Source organism: Quercus robur, chromosome 8 (assembly GCF_932294415.1).
Source record: "Quercus robur chromosome 8, dhQueRobu3.1, whole genome shotgun sequence".
In the NCBI taxonomy this organism is placed as follows: domain Eukaryota; kingdom Viridiplantae; phylum Streptophyta; class Magnoliopsida; order Fagales; family Fagaceae; genus Quercus; species Quercus robur.
Window position 1 is genome coordinate 32,641,986 of NC_065541.1, and position 13,793 is coordinate 32,655,778.

A 13,793-nucleotide genomic window follows, 5' to 3' on the forward strand; every position below is an offset into this window, starting at 1 on the left:
ACCCAAGAAGTTTGTAACACTTGTCCATAGTGTGCCCAAGCATGTTGCATTGAGTGCACAAAGATTTCTCCTTCTAGTTACCACCTTTGTTACCAGAGTTACCTTTTGTGTTGGCATACATTGCAACTGAATCAAACCTTGGTGTGAAGGAAGTACCATGTCCAATGCTCTTATGTGACTCTTCTTGAAGAACCAAAGCATACACCTTGCTGATTGAGGGAAAAGACTCAGACATGAGAATCTGACTCCTTACAGTCTCAAAATTCTTGTTCGACGCTATCAAGAACCTCATAACATAGGCCTTCTCATGTGCAACACTCAGAGTCTTCATTGCTCCACAAGTACATGCTGGTAATGGTTCATAATTGAGCAATTGATCCCAATGCTTCTTGAACTTGGAATAATACTCAATTACTGACATTTGATTTTGAGAAATATGTGAAATTTCTCCCTGTAAATTGTAGATTTTGGGACCATTGCCCTGAGAAAAGAGATTCTGCAGCTCAATCCACATCTCTCTTGCTGTTTCACAATACATGATGCTGCTAGAAACATCAACATGCATGGAATTGATCAACAAAGAAAGAAACATTGTATTACAACTTTCCCAATCCTCATACAAAGGAGAATCAACATCGGGCATTGTAATTTTTCCATTCACAAAACCTATCTTCTTCTTGGTAGTGATAGCTGGAACCATAGCCCTAGACCAAGATTGATAGTTCTTCATCCCAAGTAATCATTGAGTAACCAAAATATTGCTTGAATTCTTGCTAGCACCAAGCAAGAATGGATTGGGAGAATTAGACTTATTATTAGAACTTGAGCCTAGTTGTGTAGATTGAGTGTGATTAGGATCAAAGTGATTACTTGCTTTAGTAAAGGCCATTGACGATCTTCATAAGCTTCAATGGAACCTTAATTGGGAAAATTGATAGAATTGGAAGAAAGTAAGAAACTTTCTGAGAAGAAATTCTCTTGACTAATACAAGAAGATCAAGATTCTCTGAATTGAAGAGAAAAAGGAGATGTTTAGAGATAGAAGAAACTTCTAGAATCAAAGAAATAAAGCTAGGAGATCAGTAAGAACTGTACTAGCTGCTCTGATACCATGTAAAGTTCTTAGAGGTATCTAAATAAAACTGAGAGAATTTTATTGATCAAGAAAAGAGTCTTACAATCAATTGAATTGAAATACATAGCCTAATCCTACTTATATACAGTTCAAACCAAGCAAAATAACTAACTTCCTAATCTGGCACTAAAATTGTTACTAGAATCGTCTAAACTGTACACGTGGCATCCAAAAATAACAAACTTTTTAACTGCCTAATTTTGTGGAACTACTCCTCAAAGCTCTGGATGAATAGCTCATGATAAGGAACTTCTTCAATTACTTCTAGAAGATCTGAGCTAACCCAGGTAGGCTCTAATGCTATCCTTGTTGCTTGTCTTTGTTAGAGATATATATTAGACATATTAGCCCAATATAATAGGCCTAAACCTAGTCCTACTTGTACTAGTAGTCTAGGGTTTAGTCGCCTATATATACTCATATTAGGGTTCATTGTAACACATGTTTTGTACTACACTCTTATACAATAAAGATGTAACCCTTAAGGGATTCTTCCGTGGATGTAGGCCGACAAGGCTGAACCACGTAACCCTTGTGTTCTTAGTGTTCCTATTCTATGCTTCTCCTTCTGCATCCACTCTAGCATACACAACAGGGTATAACACATCACGTTGTTAATAATACATTTAACATGGTATCAAAGCCAAACTTCGTTCTTGGCATCAAACAAACATCTCTAGCAAGCAAAGAAGATTCTCATGTGCACATCACCATCAGAAGTCACACATGTTTGTTTGCTGGATCTAGACTCCACGGCATCTCGTAGCCACCATGCTTCTGTGTTGTGTCAAAATCCAACAACCAAGTAATCCGTGCCTCTCCCTATTAGATCTGTGCACATCAAGCCTTCACCTAATGAAACCAACAAGACAGATGTGCTCCATGGCATATCGCGACCAAAACCCAAGAACCTGACCCCCAACAGCAGCCACACGCGCCACCAATTTCCGAAAGGGCCTATCTTGCTCAGTTTTTTGCATAGATTCCAATTTCAGACTTCGTTTCTTCATTTGAAGCTCCAAAATTGGTTAATTGGCACATTCTTTATTGTGGTTTCTTCAAAGGCATTATTCACGGCATCTCCAAGTGATCTTCTCATGCTTATCCAACCTCAAGCCTTCATTGAGCTTTCGCCTTGAGTTTGAGGGAGGGTGTTAGAGATATATATTAGACATATTAGCCCAATGTAATAAGCGAATAAACCCTAGACTACTAGTACAAGTAGGATTGGGCTTGGGCCTATTACATTGGGCTAATATGTCTAATATATATCTCTAACACCCTCCCTCAAACTCAAGGCGGAAGCTCGATGAAGGTTTGAGGTTGGAGAAGCATGAGAAGATCACTTGGAGATGCCGTGCCTTTGAAGAAACCACAATAAAGAATGTGCCAATTGACCAATTTTGGAGCTTCAAATGAAGAAACGAAGTTCGAAATTGGAATCTATGTGAAAAACTAAGCAAGATAGGCCCTTTCGAAAATTTTGACTTTTGGTGAAAGGTCAACGCAAAATGTCAAAGTCAGTTAGTCCAGGCTCAAAGTCAATGGATATATGGTCCGGGTCGGTTCCAGGTTTCCGGGTTGGGTCACGGATGACGTGTTGCTGACATTGCCTAGGGTGTGCGTGGCATGTTGACGTGGAATGACGATGTCACCTGATGACATCACCATTTGTCCTTTGGCGCGTGACGGCGTGTTCCGGCGCGTGGTGACGAGACAGATACCCAGGCGTGTGTGGGCGTGTGTGACCTCGTATGATTACCAGATTCTCAGGCCAAGTGGATCGGGGGACGACAAGGCCGCCTTGGCGGCGCGTGTGGCTAAGATCCAAGCTGGGAGTCAAGAATCTTCGGCGGTGCGTGTGAGAGTTCCAATAGCCATTGTCCGCGCGTGGTGGCGCGTGCGGCTGCCATTGGGGGTCGGGTTCCTGGGTTTTGGTCGCGATATGCCGTGGAGCACGTCTGTCTTGTTGGTTTCATTAGGCGAAGGCTTGATGTGCACAAATATGATAGGGAGAGGCACCTTTGCTCATCAGGTGCTGCACTTGCTGCTGCTTGTCTCATGCACCTTAGCTCACCAACTCTGTTTTGATGATCCGCACTGCCACCTGTAATTTTAACACTTTGGGAAGAGAGAAAATTATTTTTAGTTCTAGGTAATTCACCTACGTAATGAACTATTGATGGAAAAAATAAATAAATCTACCTTTGCATGGTTTACCTCCTGTAAATAATCAGTAACATTTGATATTTTCATGAGCATTAGGCATCAATAAGCATAACATGACAAATCATAAGATGGTCTTTATGTCTTATTATTTTGTAAATGGCATCTTTAACATACCGCGATGCTCATGTGTACTGTAAACTTTAGAAGGTATACGGTATACCAGCCCAGTGAGTACAATATGGTGAAAGAAAGGCGATTTTGGCCCATTAGCATTTATTTTTAAAATATTTAGGCTCGAAACACTGTTTGGGAAATATATAGCAATATACCACTTTTTTAGGTACTCGAGCTTGGCAAGCTCGAGTACCATGTTTTTTTAATCCACTATCGCCCCATATTCAAGGAACCCTATAGTGGCGTTTTTAAGCCCTATAGTGACGTTTTCGGGCCAAAAAACGCCACTATAGGGCCCCTTGAACCTGTTATGGGGACTTATAAAAAATTTTTGCAGGAAAACGCCGCTATAGGGACCAAAAACGTCACTATAGGGCTTAAAAACGCCACTATAGGGCCCCTTGAACCTGTTATGGGGACTTAAAAAAAAATTTTGCAGGAAAACGCCGCTATAGGGCCCGAAAACGTCACTATAGGGCTAAAAAACGCCACTATAGGGCCCCTTGAACCTGTTATGGGGACTTATAAAAAAAATTTTGCAGGAAAACGCCGCTATAGGGCCCCAAAAACGTCACTATAGGGCTTAAAAAAGCCACTATAGGGCCCCTTGAACCTGTTATGGGGACTTATAAAAAAAATTTTGCAGGAAAACGCCGCTATAGGGCCCGAAAACGTCACTATAGGGCTTAAAAACGCCACTATAGGGCTCCTTGAATATGGGGCAATAGTGGATTAAAAAAACATGGTACTCGAGCTTGCCAAGCTCGAGTACCTAAAAAAGTGGTATATTCCTATATATTTCCCAAACAGTGTTTCGAGCCTAAATATTTTAAAAATCAATGCTAATGGGCCAAAATCGCCGTGAAAGAAATCTATTTTATTTCAATGCAAAACATAACATAAATATCGATTAACAAGTCACGAGCAGATTGGTATAAAATTGGAATTGGCCCATCCATATACCTATTGAGAATCAAAGCCTGATTAGCTCAAGTGGGTAGAGACTAATATCAATTTATATTGGGCTTGAGCCTCGAGCTTGTCTCAACCCCATTATCATGCCATCCCAGTTTCACATTTGTTGACTGTATTAATATATATGTTTATATATATATATATATATATGTTTATATATATATATATATATATATATGGTAGATAATTATTAACTTAAATATAATTTTAAGTTTTAACCTTAATGCGGATTATTTTCATTTTGATCCTTAAAATTTCAAATTTTACATTTTGATTCTTAATGTTAGGTTTCATTTTCAAAAATGTCTTGCCATTTATCTGTTTAGTAGTCTCAAAAACATATGCTTACTCATTAAGGAATGTCACCAAATGCTTCGAAGGAAAAAAAGGTGTAAATCTAAAAATGACATCATAGTAGACTGTGGCATAAAAGAAAAGAACAAAAGTAAATAAAGTTGGTTATATCAAATGGGTGAAAATCAATCCAAGATGGAAAGAACTGTCTTCTCAATCTAATTTTGGTTATCGATTTAGATTCCTACCGTCACTCCCACCATCTTCTCAATCAAACATTTGGTTTCCTCATTTCTTAATCAAATTGCGTCCCTTACACTCTCTTACTCACCATCTCGTTATCAATTAATTGTAAGTTTATAGAGTACTTTTAATTTCTTTGTTATGGTACTTACTTTTCTTTAGGATGCGCAAGAAGATCACAAATTTGGCTGGTGTGGTTATCGGTAGCGGTGGCATGTGCTGGTGGAGGTTTATCAAAAGCGTCAAGATTTTCATTAGGGAGTGGAGCACTCACAGCAATGGTGCTATATTGCTATATTGCTATGTTTTAGCTCCTTAAACACAAAAATGATGCTCCAGCAGTGGAGCTAAATCCATTTTTTTTAGAGCTATTCATGAAAGCTAAAAAAAATATATTATTTTATTCTACCGGTGATTAAAATAATTCCACTTGCACATTTCTTTTTCATTCTTTTACCCGTTCCTCTCTCTCTCTCATTCACTCTCATCTCATCTCTGACTCTGAAACTCATCTCTCTCAACTCCGGTCTCTCAATTCACTCTCTCAACTCCTGTCTCTCAACTCCCACCGAAGCTCGATGTCACCGACCCACCAGCTGTCCCAGCCGTCCATCTCTCTCAGACCCACGTCGTTGATCACCTCAGACCCACACTGTCGATTGCCTCAGACCCACTTCTCTTCAGCCGATCCACTTTAGGTTAGTTGTCTCTGTCATTTTGTAGTGGATGCTTGGGATTTTTTATTCGAGTATAACATCAAAGAATGGGTATATGATCAAAGAATGTGGGATTTTTTATTTGGGTACAACATCAAAGAATGTGTTCAATGATTTCTTTTTCTTGTTCTTTCAGTTTATTATTTTAGATGCAATAATTTTTTTGCTGTTCTTGCTCAATGAAAAGTTCTATTATTTGATCTCAGAGCATCCATTCGTTTTGACTCAGAGCTTCCATGAATGGACAGAATGTATTTGTATTGGGAATTTTCTGTTTGCAGGAATTTGTTGTGTGGTTTTCTTATAATAGAAGTTCTTGTGGTCTCTGTAATTTGTGCAAGGAAGTTTACATTTTTTTTTTGTCTCTGTAATTTGTTGTGTTGCACAAAACCATAAACAGAAGCACACAAAAAGGATTTCTTGTGGTCATTTTAATGAGATTAAGCTACATGTCAAATTAAGTATTTATGCATAATCATGTACTATTGTTATAATTCTAAGTATTTTAAGTTTTGATATAAATGTTAGTTTGAGAATTTTCTGTGTGCAGGGAAGTTTACATTTTTTTTTTCTAATTTTATAGAGTCACGTAGAGACACAGAGTTACGTAGAGACCTAACATATTTCACGGGTATCATGAATGGGGATATAGAAATTGACTCACAACTTTTGGGAACATCTCAAAATACTCCTGTGTTAGTTTCTGATTCTCCACCTCCACCTCCACCTCAAGTTGAAAATGCCTATTCTACAAAAGGAAAACGGGGCTCTAACTTTAGTGTAGAGGAAGATAAACTCCTAGTGTTAGCATGGCTCAATACTAGTGTTGATGCCATAAACTACGAATAAATACAAAATACATTTCGTCAAAAAGTTTAGGAATACTTCATGCAGTACAATACATCCGGTACCACATGTACTGTTATCTCCCTGCTAAGTCGTTGGGAAGCGATTAGTGAAAAGACAAATAAGTTTGCCGGGTGTATGACTCAAGTTAACACACATCATCAAAGTGGTATAACTAAAGAAGATAAGGTATAAATTATATGGCAATAGTGTTAACATGTCCATTCGTCAATAGTTTGAAGATATTAATCATGTTATATTTCTTTTAATTTTTTTAGATTACCAATGCGAAGGTTTTGTATTTAGAGAAGCACAAGAAACCCTTTCTTCTTGACCATTGTTGGCTCATGTTAAAGGACCAACCAAAGTTTGCCAATCCCAACAATGCTAAATCAAGATCATCCATGCCTCCAAATCCGGAGTCAATATCTATTGGCGAAGGGGATTGTGGGTCTGAACTTGGTGACACTTCCAATTTTGAGAGACCTATTGGTAGGAAGGCCGAAAAGGCCATTCAAAAGAACAAAGCCACCGGAAAAGATGTAGGGGAATATTTGACCAAGAAATTGAAATTGATTGAGGATGTAACTCAATTGGAAGAGGAAAAAATGTTTATTGAGAGGGAAAAACTTGCGATTGAGAAGGAAAGAAGTGAAGAAAAACTTAAGATTGAGAAGGAAAGAATCATGATTGAGAAGAAAAAATTTGAGATGACAAAAAGGTTAGAGGAGGAGAGAATCATGATGAAAGATACAAGTGGCTTGACCAGAGCACAAAAAGCTTTTTATGAACAACTCCAAGAGAAAATCAGAGCAAGACGAAGTTCACGTAATTAATGGGTTTGATTGCATTTTGGATGTAGCTTAGGCTTTTATATATTTTGTAGTGGCTTATGTAGGCCTTTATGTGTTTTGGTAGTAACTTATGTATTTTGTAGTGGCTTATGTCACTTGACTTTAATCTTAAACTAGATGTACGTGTTTGTGTTGTGACTTGAAGTGCAATCTAACAAAGACTTTGAAGTGCAATCTTTTTTATCTTTTGTTAAGTTCCATTTGGTCTTGTGATAGGCATTGATATAATTCTTTGTAGACTAAAAAATAAAACTATTATATATCTTGCTGTTACAGCCACTATGAGTGTCTTTGATCCAATTATTTCTATTCATTGAACATTCCTACTATCATATGCTTGGTTTTGAGATGACAGGTCTTAGAATAAATCTATGAACAATGAGCATTCATAGTATTTCTTATTTTATTTATCTTTTTAAAGCGAATCTATTTGTTTTTTTACTAAATTTTCTTTTTAAACCAAGAACCCTTTCTTTTGAACACATCAATTTACTAAATTTTCTTTTTCAAGTTGTTTTTTTTAGATGTATGTGTTTGTGTTGTGACTTGTGCGTGAATTGGTTATATTCATTTTGTTGCCGCTTATGTCACTTGACTTTAATCTTACATCTATAGTAATAATTACTTTCCAATTGTCTTGAAGGTTGCATCCATGAATCACTATTTGTTTCGCAAGTTCCTTCTTGATGACTCAGATGAAGATGCGATAATCGAAGAACTTGTTATGGAAATATCACAACCTAAACGTCGTCGTTCTATCCGACGTAATCATTTGGTAGGCCATGAGAGGCTTTTTCTTGATTACTTTGCTCCCACACCAATATATCCACCTGCTTTATTTCGTAGGAGATTTCAGATGAAGCGTTCCCTTTTTCTTTGTATTCAATCTAAGGTAGAAGCTCATGACTTTTACTTTGTCCAAAAAAGAAATAGTTCCAAAAAATTTGGTTTATCTTCATTAAATAAGATAACTGCTGCATTTAGAATGCTTGCGTATGAAGTATCGGGTGATTTGATAGATGAATATGTGCAGATTGGAGAAACTATTGCATTAGAAAGTTTTAAAAAATTGTTATTTCGGTAATTGATGTTTTCTCTGAGGAATATTAGAGAAAGCCAAACAATGAAGACATTGCTAGACTGTTAGCTCATGGCGAATGCCGAGGTTTTCCAGGTATGTTAGGTTCAATTGATCGCATGCATTAGAAGTGGAAAAATTGTCCATCTGCATGAAAAGGTCAATATTGTGGTCATATTCATGAGCCTACTATTATTTTGGAGGCAGTAGCATCATATGATCTTTGGATATGGCATGGATTTTTTGGGTTATCTGGGTCAAATAATGACATTAATATGTTAGAGCGGTCTCATGTATTTAATGAACTTGCTAAAAGACGTGCTCCTACAATACATTACTCAATCAATGGTATTGACTACACAATGAGATATTACCTTGCTGATGGCATATATCCAAAGTGAGTAACATTTGTGAAAACAATCCTAGCTCCACAAGGACAGAAGTATAAATTATTTGCAATAGCCCAAGAGGCGTGTAGGAAGGATGTTGAGCGTGCATTTGGAGTGCTTTAAGCCCGTTTTGCAATTGCCCGTGGACCTGCATGATTTTTCCATCTTGAAACACTCCAAAAGATCATGAAAGCGTGCATAATTCTCCATAACATGATTGTTGAAGATGAGCGGGATGATAATGAAGTGGTAGACTTGGATTATGAACAAATTGATGGAGTGGATAATCCTCCTCTGCAAGTGTTATGTGAACAAAGTGATGAATTTTTGTCATACATTGAGAGGTATGGACACATTAGAGACCGAGAAATTCATTTTCAACTCCAGTTGGACCTTATTGAACATTTATGGCAATTGCAAGGCGAGTCGTAGGAACTTTCTTTTTTGTATGTTGAGATGTATGAGTCATAAGAAATTGTGCGAGTGTGTGAGTTTTATTGTAATTTGGTTTGAGTTATGTATGTGAGTAATCTATGGACTACATTGTTTCTGCTATAATATGTGTTCTATTTTATATGTTTTCTTATAAAAATCCTCCATTTTATAGTTCACATTGTTCCAAGATTGCTTCCAGACAATTGAGACAATAATAGGCTATCATGATGATTGAGAAATTTTTTTAGTAAAAAAAAAATGTATAAGTATAATTTAGGGTTAAAAAAATCATTTGTTAACACTATACGATTATTTGCTATCATGTGGTGGCAGTGGTGGCGGTGGAAGAGTCGGCGGCGGAGGTGGTGGCGGCGGTAGCGGTGGTAGTTGCAGGTGGTTGTGATTGTTGTTTATTGTAATGGATATATTATTTTATTGTGATGTTTATATTATTTTATTGTGTTGGAAGCTAAAATAGATCCACTGCTGCAGCATGTGTATAGGTAAAATAGATAAAGTAACTTTTGGTGGAGCTAAAAAGCTAAATTTTTAGCTCCACTGCTGTGGATGCTCTAATATAGTGAACAATGGTCTAAGGTTGCTCGAGAATTATGATTACAATAGGTATGAAAGGGTCAATTTTTTTTTTTTTTTTTGGAGGAAGAATTATATTTTAGTTGTAATCACTAATTATTGCTAAAGCAAAAAACATATATTGTCCATGTAGGTAAAAAAAAATCATTTTGAAAGTTGAGATCTAACCAAGTATTTCTATCCCCTCCCCCTACTTAAAATGTGTATAAGGAAAAAAATAACTTTAAATTAAAATGGCTAAATGTCCTTTAAATATTAAAATTAAAATGGCTAAATGTCTTTTAAATATTAATATTTTATGCCTAATTGTAATTGAAAGCTGAACGTTGAAACCCAATGATTCAGCTTTTTGTGAGGCGGCAGTCAAGAAAGTGGACAAACCGCCCAGGCCCTTCATGTTTAAAATTTTGTTGACTTTTTATACCGTTATAGAGTCCGTTTGGATTGAACTTATTGTTGCTGAAACTGAAAACTGAAAACACTGTAGCAAAATAATTTTTAAATGTGTAAATAGTGCCGTGGGACCAATTTTTAATATTTTTTAATACGTGAACAGTGTATGTACAGTGCGTGAACAATGCATACACTGTTCATAACAGTAAATGTTGTCTCCCAAAGTCAACAAATGCGGGCAAAAAAAAAAAAGAAAAAAAAGGAGAAAATGCGCTTTGAAAACGCAGATGCTGGATTAATTGCTATCCAAACGCCCTCATAGTATTGGTCGGTCGCGGGTGAGCACTGCACACGCTCTTTTTTACTTAATTAAAGCTTTAAAAAAAAAAAAAAAAAAAAAAAGAAGAAGAAGAAGAAGGAAGATAAGATTCACATCAGATCAAATCTTAGCTCAACTGGTAAAGTCTTTGATGATTATATAAGAGATTTGAGGTTCAATCTCCGTCTACACCAAAAGCTGATTGGTGTGTTGGTCTGATGATAAAGAGCTATCATCAGAAGCGGACGCTATAGGTTGAAACTCTCTCAAAAAAAAAAAAAAAAAGAGTTCATTCAAACATCTGATTTAACTACTATTTAAAACATCTGGTTATAGTTATAAGAGATTTCTTCTGTTTGGATTTTAGTACTTTTGTATGTTGAAAGTACCATCAAATTCATATGCTTATATAATTTTTTAATTTTATTAAGAAGAGGATGAAAATAATATATCTTGAATCAAAATTGATTCAATGATAGGAGGATTTTCCTCAATCCATATATCATAACCATCAACGTTCTTAGCATATTATGCTATGAGATGTGTCGGACGATTCCCTTGTCTAGATTGTCTTCTAACATGTACTATCTTTGCATCTCTAAAGTCATTCATCCGATGTCGAATGCCATCAATAATATTGCTTATTGTCACTGGGGCTTCACAAGTCCCATTCAAGGCTTCAGCTACAATCAGGGAGTCACATTCAAACACAACCTCACGAACTCCCACATCCCATGCAAAAATCACCCCCTCCTCCATTGCCTTTGCTTCACTTTCCAACGGTCCCAGTGGACAAGGTATCTTCATGCTCATGGCAGCCGTGACCCTCTCTGCATTATCCCTGATGACTATTCCAACTCCAGAGCAATGGGTTGTGGAGAATGTGGCACCATTGACATTAATCTTGTACCATGGGGGAGCAGGAGGAATCCCAATTGCTTCCTCCCTAGACGAAAGATGTGGCAATTTAAAATTGGCAATTTGAAACTCCTCTAAGAGCATTCTCATTAAGAATGCTAAAACTGCTATATGCTAAATTTTAGCATCAATACACTAAAAAACCAACTCCATCAAACATTTCAAATCAAAAAAATTTTGAGATACTGCTACAGTGAGCTTGTATTAATACAAGCCCATTGTAGCACAAATCTTAAACGAAAAATAATATTTTATTCCCGTTACTTTTCCCTTTTTTTTATTTTATATATATTATTTTTCTCTTCTTTCTTCTCTCTCCTCTCTCACTTTCCTCTTCTCTCTTTCCCTGTAGCTTCTGTTTCTCTCAATTTCATGGTTTGAGCTCCTCCCCTCCAAGGTTCGTCGGTCAGAACTTCAAAGCCCAAACCGTGAGGTAGAGCTTTTCGGTAAGTGAATCTCACAGAAACTGGCGGTTTCTCATTCTCATTATTAAAAAACGAAAGCTCCATTGAATCTTTCCTCTCTACCGGCCTCAACACCACCACCGCAGCCTCATTGTCACCGCTGTCCATCACTTTCTTCTCCGCCGCATCGTAACCAACACTATGTCCTAATCCTCCACCACTCAAAATGATGTGGGTCATCGGCTAAGAGTTCGACGTGGGTCTCTGATCAGTGGGTCTCTCTCGGTGGTTGTTTTTCTTTTTCCTTTTCCGATTGTTGGTGGTGATGAGGTTGTGGGTTTGTGATTTGGTTGTGATAATGGATGGTTGTTTTTCTTTTTCTTTTTCCGGTTGTTGGTGGTGAATGGTGATGAGGTTGTGGGTTTGAGTTTGTGATTTGGTTATTATTTTGGTGGTTGGTGGTCATGGTTGTGGGTGGTGGTGACAGTGGCAGTTGTTGTAGCTGTGGTTATGGCAAGTGGAGCGGTGGTAGGGGTGGTGGAGGAGGTGGTTGGCTGTTTGCTATAGATATTTTGTGTAGTTGTTTTATTATTATTTTTAATGAGTAGTTTATACTATTTAAATGAAATGATAAAAAATATAGAAGTTTTGATGTTTGATGTATCTTAAAGTGGGGTGGTATAGTGAATAAAGTAAGTTTTTGAAGTGTTAAATGCTAAAATTTTTAGAATTCTTGATGAGAATGCTCTAACAAGAACTTGGCCTTCTAAACTATCACTGAACTCTGAAGCCGAGCTCGACCTTGGCGACATTCATTGCAACTAAACCACAAGCACCAAACCACCATGACAATCAACTCAAGTATTTCATCCCCGAAGTGCCTAAGGCTGCGTTTGGTTCAACAGAAATGCTTTTCTGAGCGTAAAATCATTTCAGGGGAAATTGTTTTCCCGTAAAGGAAAATGTATTCAAGCTATTTGGCTGCCTCGAAATTCGTTTTACGGAAAATTAATTCTGGTGTTTGGTTCATTCAAACATTTTACGGAAAATTCCATTCGTTTTATGGAAAATCAATTCCCATGTTTGGTTTGTGGATCATTTTATGGAAAATATGAAATGCCTTTTACAAATTCACTTGCATTGCCTAAACAAAGTACTACATCAACATCAAAAATAATCATCCGAATATACCCATAATATTTATATCAAAACAGCCACATCAATCTTTCACCATTGGCATTACACCTCCATGGTGTACAAAAATGATACCTACACGTGGTATCTGAACAGTACAAATACATAATTGGGCAATTGTATCGTCCTAATAATACAAAAGACTACATATATAATATAATGGTAGGTGAATACTAGTACTACAACAAAAGTTAATCCCTAAAACTACCATCACAGTCAACATGAAACAGAAAAGTCAGAGGTGTGTGAACAAAAAACTATCCATCCACAGCTTTCTCAGCTTAGCATTCTTAGCTAGAAATCCCCATGCTGCCTTCTTATTTTCACAGAGTTGGTCAAAGGCAGTTGTGAGCATGTATTCACTATACCCATCCACCACCATAGCCATGACCTCAGAGTAAAGAGATGTGTAATCAACAAGCCCCTGGTTGATTTCTTTCAAAGCCACAGCAATTTCCTTCAATTGATCAGACAGATCAGTTAGCACACTATCATCAGAGGGAGGTGCACGCCCTCTTTTGCGAGACTTGGAAATTCTCAACCTAATGGTGGATGACTCTACCGCATTCTTCCCTTTGTCCACCACACCTTCCTCCCCATTGTCCGCCACAAACTCAGTACTATCCCCATTGTCTGGCTCATTCTCAATATCCACATACGACT